Consider the following 27,881-nt stretch of genomic DNA (forward strand, 5'->3'; position numbering starts at 1 on the left):
AGTTCTCTGGACAAAGCAAGCCACTTTGGCGACATGAGAGTGTAGACGCAAAGGACAGCGTAGATGCAAGAACGCTTTCTGTCCACAGAACTGACAAAAGGCGTTATTCCTCGTAGAATGAGGTTAACAGCAGTCGACAAAACTGCTGAGTTCTGTCAACGTTATTTCAACAGAACTCAGCGGCAGTGTAGACGCAGGTATAGTTTGGTGGACAAAACCCTGTAGTCTAGACACTCACTTAATGTGCTCTTGTCATCTGCTTCCTGCCGAGCAGCTGCTGGGACTGGCTATTGCCCTGAGGCAGGGAGAACCGTTGCTGGCTGCCTGCCTTGTGGGTGACCCCTCTGGGAGCCCCCCATCCTTGTCTAGCTTCATCACTTCATCCGGGTTGGTCCTGTCTCTGCTGCCCTCTGAAGTACACAGGAGTCTCTTGGTGCAGAGGTGGGGTGACAGTTGCATCGCATCCCACTCTGTATGGAACCGGTGGGCCTTGGGTGTGGTGCTGGGGTACACTGTCAGGCCTGCTCACCTGGGAGGATGCCCAGAGCCCTCTCCGTGCTGAGCCAGCAGGCAGGAAATGGAATTTAGAGTGCCCAGGGTTGGCAAGGAAAGGGGGCGGATGGTTGGTTACTGGGCTGTAGGGCAGTGGTGTTCTAACAGTGACCAGAGCGGTCACCATGGGCCTTGTGGGACACTTCTGGAGGCCAATACCAGTGAACAAAAGCAAGTGGCGGGGTGGTCTACGCTGGATGTTGTTGACAATGAAGGGAGGGGAAGAGAAAAGTCTGTCATGGGGTGGAAGATTTTTGTCCCCACAAGTAGGCATGTTTTGCAGCCGAAGTCACGTTGCAGTGTGTACACTCGCTGCTTGGCTGCCAAGACCCCTGTTCATGTAGACAGGGGCTACGTCTGCGCTAGGTGGATGCCTCTAGGGGTTTGCACCTCCCAGTGCTGCAGGCTGTCTCAAGTCCCGGGGTCTCACACCAACGGCGGGAGCTCACGTGGCTGCTTCTTTCCCCTTTTGCTATGGCTTATTTGCCGCAGCGCAGTCGCCGCTGAGGGGATGGGCACGTGTAGCACAACCCGCCATGTTTGCACACCTCAGCGCTGGGGAGTCAGGCCCTCTTCTCCATCAGGCCGCAGGCTAGCAGGTCTGTGGGCCCCCTGCAGCAGGCCACAGGAACAGTCTTGACACCCTGGGCAGGATGCCGGGGTCGCGTCCGCTCAACCTGCTCGTGCAGCTCAGCACTCCACAGACAGCAGTGCCGCGGAAGGCGGATGCTGCAGTGAACCTGAGTCGGTGCTGACCCTGGCTTGTGGGCCGGCCGCTCCCTGGGCTGGATTTGGGTTGAGCTAAGCTGCCTAGTTACCATCCGAGTCCCTGGACGCCTGAGGGATAGTAACAAAAAATGACTGGTTGTTCCCCCTTGCCCTGCCACCTTCATTGCCTGAGTGTCCCTCTGGGGGGCCCTGGGTGTGGGGGGGGGGCTGGCTCTGTGCGCCTGGAAGGGGTGGGGCTGAGGACAGCCAGCCCCTGGTACGCCCTCCAAGCCGCAAGGAGCGTGCAGCACAGTGCTCTGGCAGCCCTTCAAAGAGGCCTGGGGCGCTCACTGCCACTACTGTGCCTGGCCCCTGTTGAATTGCTAGGGTCCGGCACAACTGCCCACCTTTGCAGGGCCTGATAGCGCTAGTTCTGTCTTCCTGCCCTGTTTATCATTTGCTGTGGGGATTCCGAGTGTTCAGGGAAAGGGCTGGCCCGGTGGAGGGGTCCCCTCCACCTAACCTTGGCTGCCAGCAAAGAGCCATTTGCCAAAGGTCCTTTGGAAAGGAACTGGCCCAGGCGCGTGACCAAACTAGGTCCCTGCTCGCCCCGCAAAGCTGGCATGGCATGACTACGCGAAGACCTTGGGCCTGGAAGTCCATATCGCACCGGGGGCCAGAGGCCTGCCGCTGCTAATGGTCTTTATGGCGTAGCCCTCGTGAACTTCCACCTACTCAGAGAATTATTTTCAACCCAGCAGCAAAACATTTAATCAAAACACGAGCTGCTATCTCAGTCATGGGCTAGGAGGCCACATGCCAGACAGCAGGTTTCAAGCGGGTTAACTTTGTACTGAGCCGATAACAAATTATCTTCCAAATACACATTTGATGTCTGCACTTTTGACTTTGCATTAGCTGCTCCTACCTTCCTCCCTAACATTTTGTACCACTGGGTACATTTCCTCCCCTTCACTGAGTAACCTTGGAGCCAGCTGCATTTAGGCAGTGGAAGGAGACTTTATCTTGACATGCGGCATGTCTTCCTCCTTGGTAGTTAGAGTGGAGTGTGTTTAGTGTGAAGTTAGTTTTGGGAATCAATAGGAAAGAGTATATTTCTTACAGCAGAAACAGACCATTTCTTTATTATTAGCACAGAGTGGATAATTCAGAGTAAATAATTGATCAAGCATATTTAACCTCTTTTTCTGCATGTGGAATATTTATGAGTTCTTCAAATTGCTAATGAATTTATTCAAGGGATTGTCTTCTGAATTTCTTTGCTGTCGGAATGGCTCACAAACAGAGCGAGCGCCACATTCATTAGGCATTCAAGTATTTGAAATTCCAGCAGTGTTGCCGAGTAGTGATGGGCTAGGTCGGTCAAACAACACGGTGTCTGTCACTTGACGGGCTGAATGCATTATGCTTTCCTGCATGAATTCATGAGCGTGAGATTTAGTAACTGCTTTCTGGGAATACTCATGCCTACAAGTCTTAGTGACACCAGGGTTTGTGTAAAGTGAACACAAAAGGGTGTGAAGGTGAGCTGACACATGCATTTAATGTGTCGAGTAAACAGGCCTACCAGCAGGGAGGGCAAAGGGGGCGGTTGCCCCAGGCCTGGCAATTCAAAGGGTTCAGGGCTCCTGATCATGAGCAGCGCTGTTACTCCCAAGGAGTCCACACCGGCACCGCACTTAGGCTGTGTCTACACTGGCGGCTTCTTGCGCAAGAACAGTCGCTCTTGCGCAAAATCTTGCTGGCTGTCTACACTGCACGCGCGGTCTTGTGCAAGTAAATTTACAGTCTAGCGCGGTAAAACAGGGCTTCTTCAGGAAGAGTTACTCCTCTCCCCACAAGGAATAAGCCCTCTTGCACAAGAGCTCTTGCACAAGAGCTCTTGCACAAGAGGTCAGTGTAGACAGGCAACATGAATTTCTGGCGCAAGAACCCCCTATGGCTAAAATGGCCATCGGAGCTTTCTTGGGCAAGAGAGCATTCACACTGCCATGGACGCTTTTGCGCGAGAAGAGGAAAAAGCACAGGTGCCCTAGTGGCCATTCTGTCCATGGCAATCACTGCTTACTTGCAAGAGAGCATCCAGGCAGTGTGGACACTCTCTTGTGCAAAAGCGCATTCCTTTTCCGATAGGCTCTTGCCGTGTGGACGCGCTCTTGCGCACGAGGTTTTTGCAGAAGATCTCCTCCGAAAACAGTTCTTGTGCAAGAAGCCGGCAGCGTAGACGTGGCTGTTCATGCCAGGAAATAGCAGGTCGCAGCCAAATGTCTTTGGCAGGCGGCAGGCTGAGAAATGCTGCAGAAACCAAACCTCCTGCATGGGCCAGGCCAACCGAACTGGACAAAGTGCAGAGCAAACACGGGTGGGGCTTTGTTTTTGGGACGTGCTCTGCAGGCCCCGGGTCTCACTGACGGAAGAATCCCAAGCATAGTTACAAGCTGGGGACCAACCAGTTAAGTGGTAGTTCTGCAGAAAAGGACCTGGGGGTTACAGTGGATGAGAAGCTGGATATGAGTCAACAGGGTGTCCTTGTAGCCAAGAAGGCTAATGGCATATTAGGTTGCATTAGGAAGAGCATTGCCAGCAGATCCAGAGATGTCATTATTCCCCTTTATTCGGCTCTGGTGAGGCCGCATCTGGAGTATTGTGTCCAGTTCTGGGCCCCCCACTACAAAAAGGATGTGGACGCATTGGAGAGGGTCCAGCGGAGGGCAACCAAAATGATTAGGGGGCTGGAGCACATGACCCATGAGGAGAGGCTGAGGGACTTGGGTCTGTTTAGTCTGCAGAAGCGAAGAGTGAGGGGGGATTTGATCGCAGCCTTCAACTTCCTGAAGGGAGGTTCCAAAAAGGATGGAGAGAGGCTGTTCTCAGTGGTGACAGATGGCAGAACAAGGAGCAATGGGCTCAAGTTGCAGTGGGGGAGGTCTAGGCTGGATATTAGGAAAAACTATTTCCCTAGGCGGGTGGTGAAGCACTGGGCTGGGTTCCCTAGGGAGGTGGTGGAGTCTCCATCCCTAGAGGTGTTTAAGTCTCGGCTTGACAAAGCCCTGGCCGGGTTGATTTAGTTGGAATTGGTCCTTCCTAGAGCAGGGGGCTGGACTTGACCTTCTGAGGTCTCTTCCAGTTCTATGATTGCAAACTGCCCCTCTGCTTGTGGAGGGAGACGGGGAAATGAACGCCGCGAAGGGAGGGGATGACTCCTTGGCAGTGCAAGGGCTGGGCCCAGCTTGGGCTGGCTAGATCTTTGTTTACGACATTTCCTGAGCTGCTGCTCCCACTCCCTGTGCTCGGCTGATAATGGGACGCAGCAGGGCGCTGGCCAGGCCACTAGACAGGCGGCTGGGGACTGATGCACCGTGTGACTCCCAGATCTTCTGCGATGTAAATATTCACCTGTGTTCCCATGAGGGGAGTTCCCCTCCGCCCAGTGCCTTTCTTCTGTGTGCTCACCGCCCAGGAGGCAAGAACGAGGGGGACGGGTTTTAACCAGGCTGCCACCTTATCAGTCAAAGTGCATCTCAGGCTCCTGGAGGGGGCAGTCGCTGGGCAGCGCCTTGCACCTCACTGAGCCCTTGCCACGTCTCTGGGGGCGCCCACCACACCCCCGCGGGGCACCTCAGCACCCCCCAGCAATCTTCCCTCTGGCGCAGCATGGCAGGGCCTCACCCCCTCCCAGCAGCACCGTAAAGCTGAGGGGGTCACAGGCCCCCGGGGTCCGACTTTCCCTGGGGAGGTTCAATGAGGGGGTGCCCGTGGGGAGCCCAGATGACCGAGTTCCCGCTCTGCTCCCAGGGCACGTGCCCATCCCACCCCTGCCTGTGCTCAGCCCTGGGCACACTGGACGTGAGCGACGTGGAGGGAAGCAGGGCTCACTCCCTGCCGCCGGGGCCTCCCGCCAGCCAAGTCGGGCCTGGCTTGCCACTGTCCATGCAGCCCCTGGCGCCCCGCCGCTCCCTTGCTGGTGGGACCTCGGCAGCGCCCAGCCCCGGGATGCAGAGTGGGTGCCGTACCCCCAGTGGCACGCCCCAGACACTGGAATTGGTTGGGGTTCCCATGCAGGAGCTGGGAGGCCGTTTCCCACATATGCCCACGGTGCCCCTACAGGACACACATCCCCGGGCCTTGCACACCCCAAGCTGACCAGGCTGTGATATGGAGCGAGAGCCGTCGTCCCACCCCAACACCTGCCCTGGGCTCATGGGCTCGCTGCCCTGGAAGGGCTGGGGAAAGCCAATGGAAAGGCTGCTGTGAGGAACTAACCCAACCCCCCCACCCCCCGGCTGCTCTGAGATCTGCACCCCCCAGTGCAGTGAGCGGAATCCCCCCGGAGCCCAAGGGCTGTCTGGCGGGCAGCAGCACCGCGAGACAGCTTGCTGGGGGATCGCTCTCCTTGTGCTGCACTGGGAGGTGGCCTGGCCTGGGCTCGGGGCTCTGTGATCCGGGCAAGCAGAACGGCCCCGCTGCTTTCTCAGTGGACAAAGCGCTCCAGCCTCCAGATCAGTGCAGCCCTTTCCAGCCCACCCCAGCCCCCTGCTGCATCAGCCCAACGAGGGCGGCTGGAGGAGAGAGGGAGACAGCGACACTCCTGTGGGTCTGAGCTCAGGGGACCAGGCCCCGTCCGAGTGTGGAGGGGCTGCGGGAGGTGGGGCCGGAGCAGCCGAGGGCCGGGAATCCCTCCCTATTGTGCAAGGAAAGCCAGAGGAATGCGGTTCTCCTGGAGAGCCGCTGGGGCCAGCGATGTGCAGGGGGAGCAGCAGCGCTTATTGCTGAGCATGGAGTGTTCCCCAATGACAAACCTGCATCCTCTCTCCCAGCCGGCCAGCTCACTCCCTCTGTTCTTTCCAGCTCTCCCCACTTCTCCCCTTGCCTCTGCTCCCCCTGCGGGCTCCCGTCCCCCAGCCACGGCCCCAGCGATGGGGCTTTCAGCCTTTCCTCGGCCGCATGCCTGTTCTGGGAGAAAACGAAGGGACCCTCCCATGCCAGCATGTCACCATTCAATGCAGCTTAATTGATCAGCTCGCGTGCACCTGGACGGCCGGCTGTCAGCACGGGACAGTCGTGCGCAGCTGGGGTGCTGGTGAAAGGTCCAGGTGTGTGTGGTGACCCGAGGTGCTGCGGCAGGACGAGCGTCTCAGGCAAGCGCTGCCCTTGCGAGCATGCTCAGCCGATCCCTGTGCGGGCCAAGGCAGAGAGAACCCCGCGGTGAGCACGGCCCAGTTCTCAATCACGCACGTCTCTTGCAACAGCGCGCGCTGCCCCCGGGGCTGAACGTTCTCAGCTCGCTCGGCCCAGTGGACTGTGAGGAAAGAAGTCTGTTCCTGCAGCCGGGCAGGGCTCTGCCATTGCTGGATGTGGGGGAAGCATGTTGGCTGCGTTCCCACCCTGCCGGGCGCCGGGCTTCCTTCACTCTGATCTGGTTTCGGTGCCCTGCTGTGACTCCTGTGGCGGCGGCTGAAGTCAGCAGGAACCGCGGGCGCTCACCCCCTGGAACGTAAAGTGCCGGTGTCTCAAGCTGTAGCCCATTGCCGGTGTCTAGGAAAGGGGTTACTGCTCTCTGCAAGGGGCTGTACTCCGGATGGTTGTCTGCCCGGCTGCACTGGCTTTTCCTGCAGCTGCCAGGCATGCCAGCCACTCCTCCGTGGCCGAAATCCTTGTCCTAGCCCAGGGACGCTGCCCTGCCCACCATGGCTGTGACACACAGGCCACGGACGCCGCATGCCCGTACAGCTGCATGCCCAGCCTGGCATGCCATGAGCTGTGAGCCCAACTTCTGCCCTGGGCCTGACCGCAGGTCCCATGTCACCTCCCTCGCACTGCAAACATCAGCGCCTCCCTCTTCCTGCACGAAGCTTTGGCAGCGCTTGTGCGGCCCGTTGAGCAAGGCCGCTGGCATGCGCTTGCCACGGCAGCGTCCTCGGCGGCGGGCAGGACTCGGAGCTACCACAGAGACGGGCCCGCGGGGGCGCCGGCAGGAAGGGCAGGCGGGCATCGTAGTGTCCCAGCTTTTGGCTGAGGGAGGGAGGACAGTCTTTGTGCTCCCTGCAGGGCATACGGGCCGGACGAGGCGCACAGCAAGGACCCACGGCTAGAAGAACCGGGGCGCCATCCATTTCCTGTGACTCCAAGCGGGGGGGAGCAGCCACTACCCTTTGTTTTCTTATTAGCTTCGGGACAAACGGGGACACCGGGCTCGCGGGAGGGCATCAGGTATTTTTGCTCCAGCGCCCCGGAGTGACCCTGAGTGGGGAGTGCAACGCCCTCCCAAGCTGGGGTCAGACAAATACGAGAGTGCTCTATTTGTGACCAAGAATTCTAGCCAAGATCACCAAGCTGACGACCTTTCACCGAGCTAGTCAGCGACTGCCGTCGGACGTACGGGCTGAACCCTCCAGTCCAGCACCCTCCGGACCTGACCGGTGCCAAACCAGAGAATTTGCCGGACCACAGGAGGTTGCTATTGTCTAGTAGCTTCACCAACACTTGCCCTGCTTCCTGGGGTGCTAGGGGACAGTTACGGGTAACTTGGAGCTAAATCACAGCACAGAACACTGGATGCCAGGACTGGCGGCTGTGAACAAACTTTATGGGACCGCAGGAAACTTGGCCACACCCATGATAAGAGGACACACGGCTAACTCAAATCACGCTGGACTGTGGATGTTGCTGGACCAAGAGTGCCAGACTACAGAGGTTCAACCTGTACCAGGTTTGTTATTCAGAGAGTTTGTTGCACCACTCTAGCCTTATACAGTATCACACCTTTCCAATCCGATGAGACAGACCCAGTGAGGTCTCGGTGTGTGATTTATTAATGAACATAACAAAACCCCATTGCTGACCAACTGGGCAGATTGCTACAAGAAAGGCTGTGCCTCCAAAGGTTTGGAGGCTCAGTTACACCAATACGGTTTTCTCTGAAGCAGCTTGTGAAATTGGGGTGGATCTTTCCCAAGAACAGATTTGCCCATGAGATTCCCAGTGATTCCTGGTTTGGGTGTCACAAGTCCCATCTCTTAGCAAGCAGGGTCCGGGAATTCAGGATAAATGTATGTCCTAGACTTCTTACACCTGCTGTAGAGGTTAACCATGGTGGAAATTAAAGTCGGTAATCATGGTTGAGTAGTAGACATCGTCTTAGGATTTACAATGGAGATACCAAAAACCTGGATTTGAACTTGTCTGCAGTTACCTCACATTTATTTTGGGAGTAGAAGAGTTTGGCTGTAGCACTTTTGAACTTGATTAATGAGCAGCACAACCAGAAGGAAAATGTGGCTGCTTATGCAGTTACATTATGGCTATGTCTGCACTGGCACCCTTTTCCGGAAATGCTTAAAACTGAACAGTTTTCCATTATAAGTATTTCCGGAAAAAGCGCGTCTACATTGGCAGGATGCTTTTCCGGAAAAGCACTTTTTCCGGAAAAGCGTCCGTGGCCAATGTAGACGCGCTTTTCCGCAAAAAAGCCCCGATCGTCATTTTCGTGACCGGGGCTTTTTTGCAGAAAAGACTATGTGCTGTCTACACTGGCCCTTTTCCGGAATAGTTTTTCCGGAAAAGGACTTTCGCCCAAACGGGAGCAGCATAGTTTTTCCGGAAAAACACTGACAATTTTACAGTAGATCATCATTGCTTTTCCGGAAAAGCAAGCAGCCAGTGTAGACAGCTGGCAAGTTATTCCGGAAAAGCAGCCCAGTGTAGACACAGCCTACAAGTATAGCTTTGTTGCCCAATATTTTCATACAACATCCTCTTTCCTTTCCAAGCAAATTTTCCTTTGGGGATTACAATTAAATCTGTCCTCCCAGATGAGGTGTAAAACCAAAGCCTGGACCATTTGTGCCCATGGGAAATCCCAGACCCAGCTGTTAGCCCCTGAGTTCTGGTCAAATTTCAATTTGGGAAAAATATATTCTTCTTCATCTTTATCCCCCTTCAGCTTCATCTGTATATAAGAGCTGCCCTTGCTGTTGTAACCCACTGTGTAATATTCCTGCTGCTAAGTTCCACCTCAGAAATGGTCGCATTTCCGTGGAGGAGGACTGGGCTCCCGTTAGAACAATTACTAGCTTGCTGCTCTGTAGCGCTTTTTATCAGCTGGTCTCAAAGTGCTTCCAAAAGGAGGGCTGAATCCTCCTCTCACTTCTCTAGATGGTGACGCTGAGGCCTAGAACGATGAAGCAACTTTCCCTAGTTCAGCTGACAGGATCAGAGCTGAGAACAGAAGCCAGGTCTCCTAAGTCCAGCCAGTGGTCTCCCCATCATGCCACAGTATTATCTGACATCACAACATTATTTATTATTGGTGTGATGGCCCTAGAGTGAAACCTCATTGTACTAGTCCCTGTACGCACACACACAGAGGGAGAGACGGAGCCTCCCCCAAGCACCTTTCAATCTACACAGAAAAGACAGACAAAGGGTGGGAACAAAACCAAAGGTACAGAGTACCAGAGTGAGTTGCCCAAGGTTACCTGGAAGCTCAGTGCCAGAGCTGGGAACAGCACCCATAGGCCATGCACACATAACACCTCCAGCATCACCGTTTCAAGAAGAAACGTCCCCCAGACTAGCAATGTGAAGGGGTGCATTGGTAAGCTCAGAGCGTCTCCTTTTCTAGCCACCACATACCTTGCTGTCTGCAAAAAGCAGTGCCGAGGGCTAGCCCGAACACTATCCCTGCTTTTTAACCCACGGAACGATTTGAAAAGCCTGTTCAGCTCACTAGCCCATCAGTGCATGCCGAGGGTCATCGTAGAAGGGGCTGAATGAAATTCTTAGAATCCCTGGTCCTGTGTTATTCCATGCATGTGGTCTTTTCTCTTAGGAGGCCCATGATGTGCCTTGATGTCTACAGAGCACCTTAAAGGAGCCCGCTGTTGTGTGTGGGGGAGAGGGGGGGGGGGGACAAGGCAGTGGTTTCCTTTGATGTGAAAGCAACTTGATCTCTTTTGGCAGCTGCTCCAGTTTTCCACTTGTGGACAGTCACTGGCTTACAGTATGGTTTTTTCCCCATGGTTCTGGGTCAAATGGAATCATATTTCTCACTCACCTAAAGCAAATGACCAGCCTTAACAGCCCAGGAAACAATTCACTCAGTTTATCTCCCGTGTTCCCTCTGAAGAGTGCCAGATGGTTGGAAAGTAAGCAACAGGTGCGAGACAAAGTGTGGCTGAGAACGAGCTCTCAGTATTTGTGACAGGTCCTGGGAAGCACGCAGGGGATAAGGGCTGTTTTGTGCCTTGGGGCAGCAGGCAGTTCCCCAAACGGGGTAAGCAAAGCCCACCTGATACATACAGCTATGAACACATCAGCTGCTGCATCTCATTCCTGCACACTGGCCATCATCTTACTGATGACTTAGCAGCATCAGGAGATACAAACTTTATTAGGCTAATCCCAACCGCCCAGCACACAGCCAGCTACAGGCTGCTGCCATTTCGGGGAACATTCTTGCCAGACAGAACAGCTTCCTACCTGCATGTGCGGAGATGGGACATAGCTTGGGTGCTACTCCAAGACAAGCCATCATTGTGGAATAACCATCGATGTAGCAGGGAATCCCACCTACTGTATGGCAGGGTCAAGACAGTAAAATTACCCATTCAGGCTAGCAGCAATAAGCCGTTTTCCCATGAATATACGAGCGCATTGCATGGTGTCTACTATCTTTTCAGTGAAGATGTTTTGCTGCGTTCCCTAGTCAAATGGGGCTGCCAGAGACAGCGAGTTGCTACATGAGCGCAGAAATCCAAAAATGTACAGTGCAGCCCTGAAATGCGCTGAGCTCCCTTACCTGCCCACAGCTGACTAGTTACTCGCTCAGCGTGACCAGCCCAGGCCCTGGCAGGCCTGTAATCCCTTTGGAACAGGGATTCTAGGGTGAATTCTTTAAAGTGCAGTGTAAATGTACAGACATATATAACTGTTACATCATTAGAAATACTCATTATGAGTCTGAAAACACTATTATGGGCAATACGCAGATGACTACATGCCTGCAACTTGTTTCTGTAGAAGAACTTTTCACATTAGTAGACACATCTCTCTCTAATTCATATTCTCAAATATGGTTTTCTTTAGCTCTATAGACTAATACAGAGCTAGCACACAAATATATTTCAATAATATAGCAATGTATGTAAATATATGTCAGTACACACTAAGCCCCATAACATGAAACCTATACCAGTGAAGTAGCCTACACAGGCTTATCCCATAATCCAGTTCACTTATTACAAGTATCCCATAACTCCTGGCATTTGCTGAAGTAAACATTTGGCATAAACGATAGGAAACTTGTCAAAATTAAGATAAATTCATCCTAGGGCTCAGCACAAGCTAGCACAGTACCTACACAGACCAATACCTGGAATGCTTGTTTCCAAAATAAACATAAGGAACAGAACAAGTTAGGAAACTGGGACAAATGGATGGGTTGAATTTTAGTAATGTGTAAACAGAGCAGTAACTTGTCAAATCATCACATAGATAAGAGCATCTGAAATATGTAATTTGGGGGGAGCAGAGCTTCTGTGTAAGGTAAATATAACATTGCTGGATGGGGTGGCTCCTCAGAGACTGGGATCATATTGAACCTTTTTCCAGTACCATATTAATAAACCTGACTAACATTGGTTATTTGCTTCAGGGGGCAGCCGAGTTAGTCTGTACAGAAAAAAACAACAAATGGTCTGGCAGCACTTTATAGACTAACAAAACATGTAGATGGGATCATGAGCTTTCGTGGGCACAGCCCACTTCTTCAGATAACCGGAGTTATATGGTTTCTTGGCTATATTTCATAACGACCCAAAGTGTGGTCAAAAGTTGACTCTGCAGTTTATCAACACCACCTTTTTCATCACAACTTCTATTTTTCTTTAACACGATCTATTTTTAAAAACAGTTTATCATCATTTTGAATTGAATGATGTTGGATAACTAATACATCTTTCCCCCAAACCATGTTTTTGGCTTTAAAACAACCCTAGTGTGCCTCACATTCTGAACTATGTATAATACTACCAGCTGTCACCCATCAGGGATGGGCCATGGGCGGTGACATGCAGTAATCATGAATGGATTTGAAATCATTAAAAGACATAATCAGGTTAAAATGATAATAAAAATTCTTACATCCATTATGAAAACCACCAAAATCATTGGAAATCTCATAGATCTTCTATTTTTGATCTATTTCCTGGATAGAAAGGTGAATAATTCCTTAAAGAGGCCATTAGATGGAAAGTATTCCTAAAATGCAAAAGTACTATTTTTTTTCTATTTGTCCTAGAAAGAGAACCAAGACATTTGCACCATCCTGTGCAACTCCTCCTGGCTGGTACAGAGACTTGCTAATGGAATACAGGGATTTTTTGCCCTTACACTAGGTGAAAGCAGGAGCATTCTCCTGACTACTGGGTAAACTAGATGGGAAGAAACTACAAGTGGAGCAAAACAAGGGGTCAAAATCCAGGGCTGTGACACTGTGTGAGAGAGAAGAAAAAAGCTGAAAGTGCAATTCTGGAAAACACAACAGCCTTTCAGAGTGTAAAACATGTAACAAAAGCATTAGACTCCCAAGTGTCCGAGTACTGAGGTGATGTGTTTATCAGAAATACTATTAATTACATCAAATTGGGATCCTTAGTAGGGAGGAATGGATCAAAGTCACAGAATGTATCTGCAAGCTAACGGGCTCAGTTTTTCAAGGAAAAGTGGTGTGATGCTTCAGAATGTTATGCACTACCCCCCTCTTGCTGGGTGGGGACAGAACTTAGTGTTAACTGCAAAGGCACCCATTTTGAATGATCAAGAAAATGATCAGCCAGTAAGAGAAAAGAGTCTGAAATAGAAAAGTTTGAAAATTTTAGTTTTCCAGCATCTCAGAGAAAAGGCAGGCGCAGACATCACATCACTGAAACAATAAAATTGCTGGAAGGTAGAGCCCAACTAAGTCTCTGAAAAACTGATGCCCAGAAGCAAAACTTTCTTGCTTTTCAATGTACGTTGTGTTGTTCTTAGTTTCCTTGTGAATAACGACAAACCCCAGACAGCTATGACACCAGTTATGGGTCTGAGCTGCAGTTTGGAGCAAGAGGGGAAGACACGGGACAATCTAATTCTCCAACTAGAGACAAAATGGCAGGACACCGTGATGAGTGTCCCACTTGTTGCTCACTGATGACATTTTATTTTGTCTCTCTCCCATTGCCCTCTGTTTGTGTACTCTGACAGTGAGCAGAGACCTCGTCTTTCCCATCTCTGTAACGTGCCCAGCATGTTGCAGGTCATCTACAAATTAAAAAAAATATTTGTATGTTGCATGGAAACTTAATAGACATTTAAAGTGCCTCCCGGCCAGCTAAAATGTCATATACCATTAACACTGAGGATGTAATTAGATATCAATATAATAGGGAATTAGGTGTTCTGAGTCTGATGAGGTCATGGAAGCATTAATCTTCCTTCTTTCTAGGTGCACAAGCCCAATCTGGTCAATTTCTGTACAAAGTGCAAATCCAAAGGAATACATGAAGTACCTTATTTGCCAGCAGCTAATATTTATGTCTTCATAAAAGGCTGCTGTTAAACTATTAAAACCACAGAGTCCTTCAAGCCTTTTGTTTCAACAAGTCACTGGAACAGTTCCCCTGGCTTAGAGTCATCTCTTGAAAGGTGCCCAGCGGCAAATGATCATTGCCTTCCCCTGCAGGAGAAGGCCAAACCTGGAAGCCTCCCGATGAGCAACAGAGCCGGGGGAGGATTTTGAGGTCTATGCAGGACAGCTGAGATTTACTGTAACCTAAGATTCAATCACTAACAGGGATGGGTTGGTGCTCTATTTTTTATGCAGCTAAAATGATCACAGCTGGTCAAAAATATTTGACTAAAATATGTATTCAATGGCAAATGCTATTTTGTTGAAACTGAAACATTACATGGAGATATATCCACTCTGTCAAAATGCTGGCTGTGCAGTGTTTCTAAGGTCCATAATAGAATTCCTAGTCAGGTGAGAGAAGGGTGCAGTGGCCCTGAGACCTGACAGAATGGGGAGTTCAGCTAGGGTCACCCACAGACCCAGGGTGTCCATTAACCCAGTGGCTCTCCACCTTTCCAGACTGCTGTAGCCCTTTCAGGAGTCTGGTTTGTTTTGTGTACCCCCAAGTTACAGCTCACTTAAGAACTACTTGCTTTCAAAAATCAGACCAAGATACAAAAACATCCCAGCACATGAGTATAAACAAATTTCTGATTTTCACCATGCTCATATAAATATTGTACTAACCTTTAGTCATGATGTGACGTTTTAGTTTGTGCCGACTTTGCTGGTGCTTTTTATGTAGTTTGTTGTAAAAGGAGGCAACTATCTAGACAAGTGGATGTATGCCCTGGAAAACGGCTACATACAGCCCATGGGTACACAACCCCCCCCCCCCCCAGAGCTGCTACCTCAGCATAGCCCTGGGACTTGTGGGGCTCCTTCCTGTGCGGGCTGTTTAACAAAACACCCCAGAAACGTTCTGCTTTCCTTCCACAACAGAACAAACAACCAACTATGAAAAGCTGGAAACTTTGCACCAACTGCTGCTTTGGGGGCAGCCCCCAGACCTGCGCCCGCTCCCTGCCTGGCTCTACAAAGGCTGCTCTGTAACAGCTGGGCTCTGCGGGGGGGTGTCCAGGGCGGGTACAGGGGTGCGGGCCCCGAGCCAGACGTGCCATGGGCCGAATGCGGGGCAGCACCAGAGCTTTGCCCCCTTGCAGGGCAGGGGCAGGGGGAGCCGGCAGGACACCCAGCGCCGCCGGGAGCCGCCAGGGGGCGCCGCTAGCCGACCTGGGACACGCCGGGCTCACAGCCCCCCCCCCCCCCCCCCCGCCTGCGGGCCCCGCCTCCCCGGGCCGCCCCTTAAAGGGCCCGCGGGCGGGGGAGCCGCCTGGGAGCGGAGCGGCCGGCGGAGCGCGGGCTGCGGCGCAGGTAGGGCCGCGGCTCCCCACGTGGCGGCTCGGCCGGGGCTGGAGCGCGCGGGAAAGGGGGGGCGATTGCGAAGTCTGGGCTGGGGGATCATTGGGGCAGGATGGGGTGGGGGCTACGGGGGGGCAGGATGGGGTGGGGGCTACGGGGGGATCGATGGGGGGCTGGGAAAGGGGTAGGTGGGGGGGTTGCAGAGGCTGGGGAGGCAGGATGGGGTGGGGGTTATTGGAGGGATCGCTGGTGGGTGGGAAAAGGGTAGGTGGGGGTTGTAGAGGCTGGGGTGGGGGGGCTGGGGGGGGGGGGGGTCATTGGGGCAGGTTGGGGTTACTGGGGGTGGGAAAAGGGCAGGTGGGGGGTTGTAGAGGCTGGGGTGGGGGGGTCATTGGGGGCAGGTTGGGGTTACTGGGGCTGGGAAAAGGGCAGGTGGGGGGTTGCAGAGGCTGGGGTGGGGGGTCATTGGGGGCAGGTTGGGGTTACTGGGGGTGGGAAAAGGGTAGGCGGGGGGGTCCCAGGGACAGGGAGGGGAGCCCGGCGGGGTGGGGTGCCACAGGGGACTTGCTGGGTGTGGGGAGGCCCAGGTTTGCCTCAGGCGGGGGTGCCCGTGGGGTCAGATCTCCCCGGTGGCGTTTGTTGCCAAAGTGGCAGCGGGGCGGCAGTCGGGCCTCGCTGGCGGATGGATGGGGACCCCTAGCCTGGATGCCAGCTCTCCGGGGCACAGGGCCTCCCCACGCACCTCCCAGGCTCATGGGGGGGGGGGGGGGTTAGCTGCTAGCCATGTCGGAACTGGTGCTAGGTGACGGATTTGGCTGGTTGGGGGTCCAGGGGATGGGCTAATAGGGGCCTTGTGGGTTAAAGGAACCCGTTCCATTACAGCCCCCTGCTGGGGGCACTGGGAGGAACTGGAGAATCCATCCCCGAGCAGGGCTTGCACTGCTGCCGCCCATGCTGTCAGCGGACTGGCACTAGCAGCCTCTGCCCTGTACCCTGCAGAATACTTGCTTTAAGGCAGGGGCTTCCCGGGCTGTGGAGGGCTCTTTGACTTGGACACACATACGGGAGGCAGACCTCCCTCTTTCAGTACATGGCAGGTGTTTCCCTAGGAAAGGGCTTGTGATTCCAGGTTGCAGCGCTTTAAAGGGCTATGCTGGGTTGGATCAAATCAAAGTTTCTCTGTTAGCTTTTTGGAAAGGATTTGTCTAGTGCCTCTTCACTTCTGTGACTCTGAGTCTTAGAGATGCTGACCCTTCCTTATAAACGTCTCAACCTTCCCTGCTTGGACCCCCTTTGGCTGAAGTCCCCGTGCAGTGTGGACTAGCAGTTAGCTCAGAGCAGCGTTCTGACTCTGCCCCTGGCTTGCTGGCAAGTTGCTTAACTTCAGATTACCGGAGTTCTTCAGAAGACCGGAAGAAGTGGGCTGTGCCCACGATCCCATCGAGTGTTTTGTGAGTCTGTAAAGTGCTAACAGACCATTGGTTGGTTTTTCCTGTACAGACTAACTCGGCTACCCCTGAAGCTGCTTAACTTCCATTGCCACATTTCCCCCCATTTGGGGATAATACTTGCCTATATCACAGAGCTACTAATTCTCATGAAATCCTTTCAAATCCTCTGAGAAGAACTATGCAAGCCAAGTGACTTCTCACTTAAAACCAGGACCCTAAGTGAGGCCTAAGCTTAGGTTGATGAAGGTACGATGTCCAGTCCCACTCCTGAGCGCTGTAGCTACGCGGACCTAACCGCTGGGTCAGTGGAAGCAGGAGTCCACCAACCTAGCTCCATTGTTTGGGGAGATGGCGTTCCTCCTGCGAAAGGGGGGAAATCCCTTATTCTGCTGTGGCCTTTGCTAGGAAGGGACAGAAGCCCTTTTCCCGCCTGCCTCCTTTCTGTGCCATCCTGGTGACTTGAGGGTCACTTTATTTCCAGGTGAGATGCTAGGCAAGCTTGAAATCATGGTTTGGCAGCAAAAAGTTTGTTTTAGGGACTGGAAGAGAGAAGCCCTTATTACACAGATATTTGTAACAATAACAAAGAGGATACCTGGCCAGCCACTTTGTGTGGGCAGAATATAGGGGGGAGGTAGTTCCTGTTACGGTCTGGAGTCTACTGAGTGAGGGATTTCAGTTCTAAAACAGCACTTCCCCTTTTGCTCCTGCTGAGGTCCCTGCCATATTCCAAGGCTGCCACTGTCTTTGCAGCTAGCTATGTCACTAAGGACGTGTGAATTGACTGCCTGCTGGAGAGCTCTTGCAAATGAAGAGGCTGAACGAAACCTTTTAAGACTTCATTTGGACAAGTTAAGGAGGCTCTTAAACTCCTGCTATTGTGAGCGGTAATAGTCTGGAACAGGGAGTGCGTCCTGCTTCTTGGTCCCTTGCATTTCACCGGGTGCTTGTGCCTGCTCTATTCATATGATACTGCAATATAAGGCAATGATTGTGTGTTGTCTAGATTGCACAGGACCTTGCTGGGACAGTCACTTCAGCTTGTTCTTGTCAAACTGAGTTGTTGGGAGCACTGTTTGACACTGTCTCATGACTGTGATGCAATCCAGGGTACGGCACTGCAGTCATAAGCTAGTACAATGTAACATACTTTGCTCCGTGACTAATGCTGTGTGCCTTTCCATAAGGGAGGTACACTGACCTATCGCCAGCTAGGAGTGGGTCTGTATAATATAAGCAAACTTCATCTGTGCTCTTCAAGAGTCTTTCATGCTTGCGCTTCTGGGTGTGCCTTCTGTACCCAAAATAGCATTGCCAAGAGCAACGTTCGGATGTTCACCCCACCAGATAAAATTCCCCCTGAAACCTAAACTGACCAGGCACGTCAAGTGCAAGTCCTTTCAGGTGAGTTGTATCTGAATATCTTGTGTATGGAGAGAATGGAGCACTTTTAGAAACCAGTCCACTTGCTGTCACACCCACACACAGATTGCTGGCTATTGTGCTGACAAATTGCCCTGTGGCCCCTCATGTATTGAAAGACCTGTGGAGTGGAGTAGAACTTTCTGTTTTTTACTGTCTAGGCATCGCATTTAACTGATGCGCTGCACTCACCCACGCTCCCCGTGCTAGAATCCGTGGCCTGATTGATTTAAAGAGTTGCAGTGCTTCAGAACTGGTAGGGCTCAGTAGTCCTGAAATCCAACCATTGTAGCCTAAATAAATAGTTTGAACCAGAGCACGACTCAGTCAGCTGGTCTCATAGTATTGTTTTTAACACAACAGGATGTATGCTGTGCACATGCTATTGCACAGGCTCTTCAGGTAAAAACAAATAAATCCTTAAAGAGAATGGTGGTTTTCATTTTCTTAGTATCCAACCTACATCTCTTCAGTTTCTACATATAGGAATAGTAAAGAAAATGGCTTAAGGGAGGGGTAGTTAATAGGTAAGCTGCAGGCTGAATCCGGATTGCCAGATGCTTTTGAATAGACCTTGAAATCTTTCCATTTACTTATGTTTAAAAATCATCACAAGAAATAGACTCAAGTTGCAGTGTCTCAAGTTGTAAAACTTCTGCTGGTGACTCTGCAAGAATTAGCCAACTCTTTTGCCCGTTTTTAACTTGGTCATATAAAGTTATGGTACTTCAGAGTAATCTGTTCTTTATGACCGACACATTTCAAGTGTTAGCTAAAAGGAGAAGACTGAGTTATAAAGATCAAGCTGGAATTAACAGAATTGTCCTATAAAAGTGTTTGAGCTTTACTGTTCTGACCTACTTGCAGCTTTTTATTCTTTTAATGCCCTTGTGCCGTTTTACAGCCTTGACACAGAAATGGCTAAAAAGTAATAAACGCTTGTGTAGGAGGAAAATTCAGAGACTGGTGACCTATCTGTTTCGATGCTGACTTGGGTGTGAACTGGCTGGCTTCCAGGGGACCTACAGTAACTCAACAAACTCCTAAGCTGTATAAGGACTGCATTTTTAACAATCAGTAATTAACCAGCAGAGCAGCTTAGCAAGGGATTTGCTGGTTTCTCCATCCCTTGGGTAAGGGTGGGTGTGTAAATTAACAGGGTTGCATCTTGAGCCCTAGGAACTGGGTAAAGGTGTGTGCCCCTACAGTGTGGAAGGGATAGAGAAATTTGTGCGGTAACAGGGAGGGAGGAGGGGGGTTGTGTCTTATGCTTGAAATCAAAATAACTGAATATCTGACTTTAAAAGTGAAATCTACCGACCACTTGCATTGGCCATCTGCATTATATGCTCCCCTGTATTGCTGGACGTGACCTCAAGCTGTCCCCGCCCCTTAGGTATTGGACTGAGAGCGTCAGGCTTGTCAGTTAGGCCTGGAATGGACTCCCAGTCCTGGTGTGGGAAGAAGCTTGCTTGCTTATGCCTTGGCTGCTGAACTTTGATCCCAGCTTTGTGCTGATGTGGAAAATGCCCAACAACGTGCACAGGATGAAACACTTGCACAAGGGAATGCTGCGTGCGCTTGTGTGCGTTTTTTGGAAAGCTGCATGTAGGCTCAGGAGAGATTCCACTGCTGACGGCACGGCGCTGGTTTTAGTCTTGCACTTGCAGCTTTTACAACTTTTTCCTCCTCCCTCCTGCCATGAAACCAGCTTATATGGCTTTGTTTTACAAGTAAACGTGGGTCTCTTCCCACCATTGTCAGTTTGCCAGCATCATAATGGTACTTTTCATAAATGAGTCAGACTCTAATTGTGCAATTTTCAGTTGTGCTTGCAGGCTCCTAGCTAACATTTGGCGCTGTTTCTGCTCCAGTTTTGTCTCATAAGTGACTTTAAAACACTCCCTGATAGTCTAATGCCTTGTGTGTGCGCCGAATTTGGGGGCACGGTGTGTCACCTGGGGTCAACCTCTTTGTGTCCGTATCTGCATTAATTTGTGTCTCCCGTTGACAAAAGTGCCCTGTTGCAGCAGCGTGGCCAAACCGTCTCCCTGGGTGTCCTGGAGCCACGGTTGGGGTATTGGAATGGTGTGCGTATTGACACGAGCGTTTGTCCGGCAGCTGTCCCACTGGCTGCTCTGCTCAGTCTGCTCTCCTCATCCCCTGGTCTCCTGCCTGTTCCTGGCTGCCCAGCCTAGCAAGCACACCAGCAGCACTCCCTTGATGCGTGCCATTGCCCCATGGAGCACACTGACTTGGGGCACTAGCAGTGCTCCTGTCTGGCGTAGACAGGAGGTGCTGGCTCTTCTCCCTACCGGCCCACAAGAGGCTAGGGACCATTGGTAGTGATGGGGATGCCTCGGAAGACATTGTCTGCATCCCAGTCAGGAAGGAACGGCCCTAGGCACGCTATGGGGTGAGGGAGCAAACCTGCCCGGAGCTGAGCCCCAGACTGGTCCTTTGTTCCAGGAGCTGCAGGAAGACCTCCCCAGCACCCTGCAGACCACCAGAAATACCTTGGGGGTTATAATCAACCTTCCTGCAGAGAATCCAGGCCTGGACTGTTTCTCCTTGCAGAGGTATGGCTCTGGGCTTGTTAAATTCAGTCCCTCAACAGCAGGCCTCCTAATTACTTCAGCAAGCTCTGCAGAATCCCAGTTAATTAGCTAACCTGTCAAACAAAGTTTAACTGTTTAACGGATTAAACGGAGGTGGGTGGACTGGAGCACCCCTCCCCTGCAGCTCCTGCCAGTTAATCGTAACTGGTAAGCTTACCGGTTAACCATTCACATCTCTACTCTGCTGTGGGAAGTAGGGACTCGCTTCCCCCTGTGTGATGTGTTGTGTGTTATTAAATACCATTTTTGTGTGTGATTTGATTCCTGTTACTGGCTTGGACAGACTTTAAAGATCCCTTATCAGGAAACTTTTCTCTGTACTATTTAACCTTCCAGGTTAGAGGAACCCTCAGTTGGAGGCCACACACAAGGGGGAGGGAAGTGCAAAACCCCCACCCTCCCATCTCTCGCTCATATTTAACTCTCTGTGCACTGGCAGGCTCCTGCCCAACCCCCCTGCTTGCTCATCAGCCCTGGGCCAGGGTCTGATGTGAAGTCTCTGCTGTTAGCTCCTTGCTCTTTTCCTGTGTTACTCCACCTGCAAGCCCTCTAAAAGCATTCAATGGCCGTCTGTGTGCTACGCCTGGGTAACAGCAGAGTCGGCTTTGTTGCACTCCGGACCCCACTTAGAAGGCAGAGTGGCTACAGGTGACCTCCGGAAACGCTTGTCAACAGGAAGCAGTTTGGTCTTAAGAAGGGAAAGTGTTTCTTCCCCAGCTCTTCTGGTATGCCCAGGCGGCTGCTGTCACCCTGCTGTCCTCACGCTCCTCTTCAGGAGTGAAACATCCCAGAACTAGGTAGCTGGAGCAAGAGGGAGGCGCTCTTCCCTTGTCTGGGATGGGCTGGGCAGTCGTGGTTCACCTTGACCATACTGGCTGTTTCTGGGTCACCAGACACGTACGTGCTTATTGGCCGTGGCGTAGAACCGTGGAGGTAGAAGGGACCCCCTGGGTAATCCAGCCCAACCCACTGCATCCCCTTCCCCCACGCTTGTCCCTCCCAGGAAGAGCTGAGCCCATCTTCCTGGTCCACGGAATCACAATGTGTTTGAGCGAAGGGGTGATGCTCTTGTGGTACCGTCTCCCTCCCCTGTTCTGTCTGGGTTGTTCCCTGTGTTCCCCCCCGCGCAAATCTCAGAGCCTGCCCTGGAGAATCACGTGTGGAGTCCATCGCTCTCACCACATGGCGCCTCGGCCCCCACCAGGCACTAGGGACCTGCTCCCATCTTGCATGTGTCCTAGGACGTGCTCAAGGATTCTAGTCCCAGATGAAACTGCATCCTGCCCTCCCTGGGACCGGCGCGACTTTGCTATAGCCAGCCCCCCCGGCCGGTGCAGAGGGGCGATAGAAAGCTGGCAGCATCCCACATCAGCATGGGAGCCTGTGGCTGTAAAAGTTGGCGCTGCCTAAGGATGTGACTAGTCCGTGGGGCATGTGGGAAGCGCCTGTGCTTGTGATTGATCTAATCTGAGCTCTGGTGAGCGTATCGCAGCTTCTGGAGACTGCTTCTCTGGGCTGCCGCTGAGAACTCCTGCCCTCTGGTCAGTCTGGGAGTGTTGGGCGCTCCTTTGGGCGTCTTGCAGTCGGCTCTCAGAGCCCGGGTCACCCTGTGTTTGTGGCTTGGCGTGCCTCCCCAGAGGTGCTGGAATACAGCAGCAGGCCTTGCTGGGCTGAGTGTGTGTGTGGGGGGGGCAGGGGAAGGGGAACGGCGCTGCCATCTACTTGTGGGACACACTGAACGGTCCCCAGGAAACAACGAGCATTCTCTGCTGCTCTCTGTGGGTTGATGTCCTCGCGTTCCCGGGCGGCCTGCTGCTGACCTGACCTCACCCCAGCACAAATAGTGTTGCGGGGCAGATATTCAATTGGCCATTGTGTCATGTGGCGCCCTTGTGAGCCTCACATCCCTGCGTTAAAGCCCCCGCTCGGCGTACGGAGCGGACTTCTGTCCCCCGCCTAATTCTCCAAATCTGCTTAGCCACGGCCACCTCGGTGTCCGAGTAGCTCCCAGCAAGCCCTAATTCCGCTCCTTCCTGCCCAGGCAAAGGCCCTGAGCTGTTCACAGCTCCCCGGTGGCGGACAGGCAGGTGACTCGCTCGGGAGCACATCTCCTGGCTGCAAGCCAGTAAGGCCGTATGCTTTCTTGGGGCTCTTCCAGGCGGGGCTAATGGTGGGGGGAGAATCCCTGGGTAACACTGCCCTTTGTGCTGTGAGGTGTGCCTGCTGCCTGCTGTCCAGCCAGTGCGCACGGACTTTGTCCCCGCACCCGGCTGCATCACAAGCGTCTTGCCCTCTGCTAGAATCGGGGTGGTGTGCGACCGGCTCAGTGATCAGACAAGCTGCCTGAGCCGCCTTTCCTGTAGCTCCCTCCCTGATTCTGTGTGTCACCGTTTTGTAACGGCTAACAGCAGCCATTGCATAACAACACGCCTCCGAGCGGTCCGGATAATCGCTCCGTTGCAGCTCGCAGCTGTGGGGCCTGGCCCGGCTTAGTGCGGTGGTTCTCAGACTTTTGTACCGGTGACCCCGCCAAGCCGCTGCAGGCAACACTCCCCTGTCAATTACAGCGCTTTTTTACATTTCACACTATGGCCGAATGCTGGAGGCAAAGCCGGGCGTGGGAGTGGAGGCTGGTAGTTCATGACCCCCAGTGTGAAACCCCTGGTTTAGAAGGACTTTCCCTTTCCTACCCCAGACTCCCTAGTCCTGGGAGAGAGGAAGCCCTGCAAAAGAGGAATGTTTCGGGGTGGGGCCTAGCACAGGGTCTGGACAGTAAGCACTGGGAGAGAGCACTCTGACCCCTGCACTCTCTGGGCTACGAGATAAGGTGCTTGCAATTGGCTCCTTCTATTCAAAATGAGGAGTGTGCTATGGGTAGACCCCTGCACATTTGCGGATATCCGGGCTCATTGTAGACGCAGGTACAGACTTTGTATCTGTGCGGCGCGCTAGCCGGCATGGCAGAGACTAGTCCCCACCGCCCAGCCCGTTATTTCGAAATTGGTACGCCTGCTCGTCCTGAGGAATACGCTGATTTCAAAACAGTTATTTTGGGAGTTGTTTGGAAAGGATTTCCCAGTGTCGACATGCCCTCTGGGAGCGCAACTCTGCTGCGGCTGAAGTAAAAGTGAAGGGTAGGTTTTTCAGGCGATCCCAAGTTTCCAGCGTGGGCCCATGGGGAAAGCCTGCTGGCTCCTTCGGAAGCACGGGGGTGCTTTTAAATGGCTGCAGGAGGAGCATACAGGTGGTGCTGAGCAGCAGGAAAGAAGCAAGAGATTAACCCTGTTGCATTCCTCTCCCACAAGACCAAGTGCCTGTCCAGCAGCTGGTGCTGCTCCTAAGGGGCAGTTCAGCGCTGCATTCTGCCCCTCCCTCCCTACCCCATACAGGGGCAAGGCTTTGAATGGGATGCAGAGCTGAGTTTGCCCATAGTCACTGCTGTTCTGGGCAGATAACACCCGTCTCTGGAGCGCTAAATGCCACAAGGCTGTTGCACAGATTAAGTTAATCAGGAGGCAGCTGGATTAGGTTCTGCTGCAGGAGCAGCAGCAGGAAGAAGCAAAATATTTTCCCAAATGCATGAGGCCATAGTTAGTGGCGAGACAGACAAACATACCTAAAGCCTGATAAAAGTGTCTTACTTCGGAAGTAAGCATGGCTTCGTGACGGGGCCAGCAGCATGCCAGATCGTGCAGTCTGGGGTGGGAAGAGAACACACACCATGTGTGGTAGGAATAATAGGTAATCCTTGTTCCGAGGGTTGCCAGATGGTTTCACAAAAAAATACCGACCCCCCCCCCCCAAAAAAAACCCTCCCAACAACACCAGAAAAAAATTCTGTTGGGGGGGGGGGAAAGGGGGAGAGACCAAAGTTGTTAAACAAAAAAAAAAGTTGCTGCACCTTTAAATTACTGTGCTCCGCACTCCCCCTGCCCTCACAGACACCACTGGCCTTCTGTCTGAGGAAAACAGAAAATACTGGACATTTTACAGGTCAGGTATTCTCTTTTTTTTTTTGTTTTGTTTACAGGACAGTAGGCGAAAATACCAAACTATCCAGGCAAAAACTGGACACCTGGCAACCCTACTTGTTCCAGTGGCTGTGTGCTGTCTAACCTAGGGGTCTAGATTGTAAGCATTTTAGGGCACGGGACTGTCTCTTGCTATGTGTTTTATGCAGCATCCAGCACACTGGGGCCTTCTGGTGCTAGTGTACAGGCAGTCCCCGGGTTACGTACAAGATAGGGACTGTAGGTTTGTTCTTAAGTTGAATCTGTATGTAAGTCGGAACTGGCATCCAGATTCAGCCGCTGCTGAAACTGACCAGCGGCTGACTACAGGAAGCCGGAGGCAGAGTTGCTCTGCCCCGGGCTTCCTGGAATCAGCCGCTGATCAGTTTCAACAGGCTGAATCTGGACGCCAGTTCCGACTTACATACAGATTCAACTTAAGAACCCCAGGCGTCCCCAAGTCAGCTGCTGCTGAAAGTGATCAGCAGCTGATTCCAGGAAGCCCGGGGCAGAGCAACTCTGCCTCCGGCTTCCTGTAGTCAGCGCTGGTCAGTTTCAGCAGCGGCTGACTTGGGGACGCCTGGGGCAGAGCAGCTGGGGTGCTGCCAGGTTGGTCCAGTAGCGCCTAGAGCTGCCCCAGCTGTACCAGCTGCGTCCGGAGCAAAGCCGCGGAGCCCGGGGGCAGCGGGACAGCCGCGGTGCGTCTGGGCTGTCCGCTGCCCGCGTGCTCCGCGGCTTTGCTCCCCGTCTCCCTGGTCTACTGGTCTCCAGCAGACCAGGAAGACGCGGAGCAAACCCCGTTCGTAACTGCGGATCCGACGTAAGTCGGATCTGTGTAATTCGTGGACTGCCTGTACTACAAAAAATGCTGCCGTGTTACATAAACCTTGCTTGGAGCGGTCTTGGCCTCTGTTTCTGAAATAGGGCCAAATGCGGTTTGTCTGAATTTGAAGCAGACGGGTGCTCGGTACAAGTTCAGCTGCGTCGACAGGATGGGTATTAGTTTAGAGCCGGGTAGGGTGACAAGGTAAAAATTCAGCAGTTTGTCTCAGTGCTGAAAATCAGCGTCCTAGAGAACAGGCTGCTTGTTCTGCAGCAGCAGGGGATGCTGTGGGAATGTCTCTAAGATGGATGCCTGGAATGCTGCATCAGCTGCAGGTGATGAACTCCGGGGATCATGCCCTCTGATGTCTTGTTTGCAAGTCAGAAGGTTGAAGTCTTCCTCTTTTCAGCCTTCATGGATAAACTCTAATTGCTCTGGGTACCATATGCCAAGTGATGGCTTGTAACAGTTCAGCAGATGGGGACGATAACAGATGCCGCTTGCCGGATGAAAACCGTATACCGAAAACTAAAACCGAACGCACTCCCTCCCGGTCTTAGCTGCGAGAAGGCTACTCCTGCGACTTTCATAAAGGGGCATTGTAAGGAGACTTTGCTAAGGGCTTGCTGCAAATATTTCATTGCATTTTGCAATGGTTTCTAAATGGGAGCTTCTGTTTTTGATTGTGGAGTTCTGCCAAGCTGGGCTTTTCAGTACAAAGTAATTTACTGCGTGGGATAAATACACATCCTGGATAGTCTGCTGTTATAGCTCTAAATAAAACAAAGGGGGTGATGATAGCCGTCTGGAGGGACCTGGACAAACTTAAACAACGAATGGTCTAGTAGCACCTTAAAGACGAGCAAAACACGTCGATGGGACCATGAGCTTTCGTGGACAAAACCCACTTCAGATTATCCTGGTGTGGGGACTCGACTCCTGCTCCTTTCTCCATTCCACAGCCTCTGCCAGAAAGGAATTCAGCGGAGCTCTGTTACATCGCTACTGGGGGAGGCAGGAGAGGTCGCTTGAGGCTATTCATTGCTGAGGTGTAGAAAGAATTGGAAAACGTGACCCTTGCAGTCACTGCTTGGTCTCCTCAGCCTTAATTGCTGCAAACGGGCGACTTGAATGCCTAAATAGGGCAAACTATGGCTGACTGCTTGGCAGCTGTGAATTGGAGTTCCAAACACGTCTGACACGCAGCCGCTCTCCCCAAACCGAAATGGAAGAGTCATAGCAGTGACTCGGCTTTTGGGAAATGGTTCGTGTTGAACGGACTCCTATTTTTAGGTGTGGCTTTTTCCTCTGGCTGAACCTCTTCCCTCTGCGAGTAGGAAAGATGAAACCTGAGCCATCCTCAGAGAAGCTTTTAAAACCAGTCGCCTTAGGGGCTTTGAATGCTTGAAGGGAAGTGCTGTTGCATGCCAAATTCATAATGTAAATCTGCATTTCTTCCCCCTGGTCCTATGTGCTACGAATTTTGCTTGGTGATCTCAGATGAAGGGAAACTCCTACCTCAGTCCCATGTTAGCAGTGAGTTGCAGTTGGTAACTGTCTCTTTCCTTGGCTTAGTGATAGAAATGTAGCCGTGTTAGTCTGGGGTAGCTGAAGCAAAATGCAGGACAATGTAGCACATTAGAGACTAACAAGATGGTTTATTAGATGATGAGCTTTCGTGGGCCAGACCCACTTGAGGAAGTGGGTCTGGCCCACGAAAGCTCATCATCTAATAAACCATCTTGTTAGTCTTTAAAGTGCTACATTGTCCTGCATTTTCCTTGGCTTGAAATTGGGAAGGTGCAAAGTGGTGGGGGAGGGGGAGAGGGAAGAGATGGTGACTGAGGTCTGTGTTGCTCATCAAATAGTGTGACCTTAGTCAGTGCAGGGAAGGGTGGGAGAATTGCTAAGAAAGGGCAAACAAATGAACCCAGGTATGAGTAAGATCAGTCAGCTTAGTTTTCCTGGAGTAGGTAAAGATTTGATTTCTTGACTGGGGGGGAAAAACCTTGCAGCACTTAGTAGTGTCCTCCTCAAACCTTGGACCAGACGCGTCAAGCCATGGTATGACAGCAGCTGAAAGGGAAGTTCAGTGAGCCTCATGAAAGCTGGTGATGACTCTAACGGTAAAAGGCAATTGGAAACGCGGGCGTGCAAGCTCCCCTGGAAAGTGACATTAACATGGGTTAAAAAGACATCACGCCTTTGTTTAAAGGCTTTGGGCAGAGTTAATCGTATGGAAACCAGCTCACACCCTGAGTGGGCTCTTGGTATTGAGAGTGAAAATGAAAATTCCCCAGATGT

General features: G+C 52.2%; 1 protein-coding gene across 2 annotated transcripts in view; it reads left to right on the forward strand.

Moving 5' to 3' along the window:
* Positions 1–15,169: 15,169 nt before the first annotated feature.
* The window catches only part of SLC16A1 (solute carrier family 16 member 1), a 30,846-nt gene continuing 18,134 nt past the window's right edge, over positions 15,170–27,881 (forward strand). Inside the window, exon 1 of one of the 2 annotated variants that reach the window (XM_075910532.2) lies at positions 15,170–15,265. The gene's annotated coding sequence lies outside the window, so the exon portion shown is untranslated. Of the gene's footprint in view, positions 15,266–20,595; positions 20,706–27,881 lie in introns of those variants that run through there. The other variant, XM_006118782.3, reaches the window with a different exon arrangement.

This window comes from Pelodiscus sinensis, chromosome 27 (assembly GCF_052426305.1).
Source record: "Pelodiscus sinensis isolate ZL-2025 chromosome 27, ASM5242630v1, whole genome shotgun sequence".
NCBI lineage: Eukaryota > Metazoa > Chordata > Testudines > Trionychidae > Pelodiscus > Pelodiscus sinensis.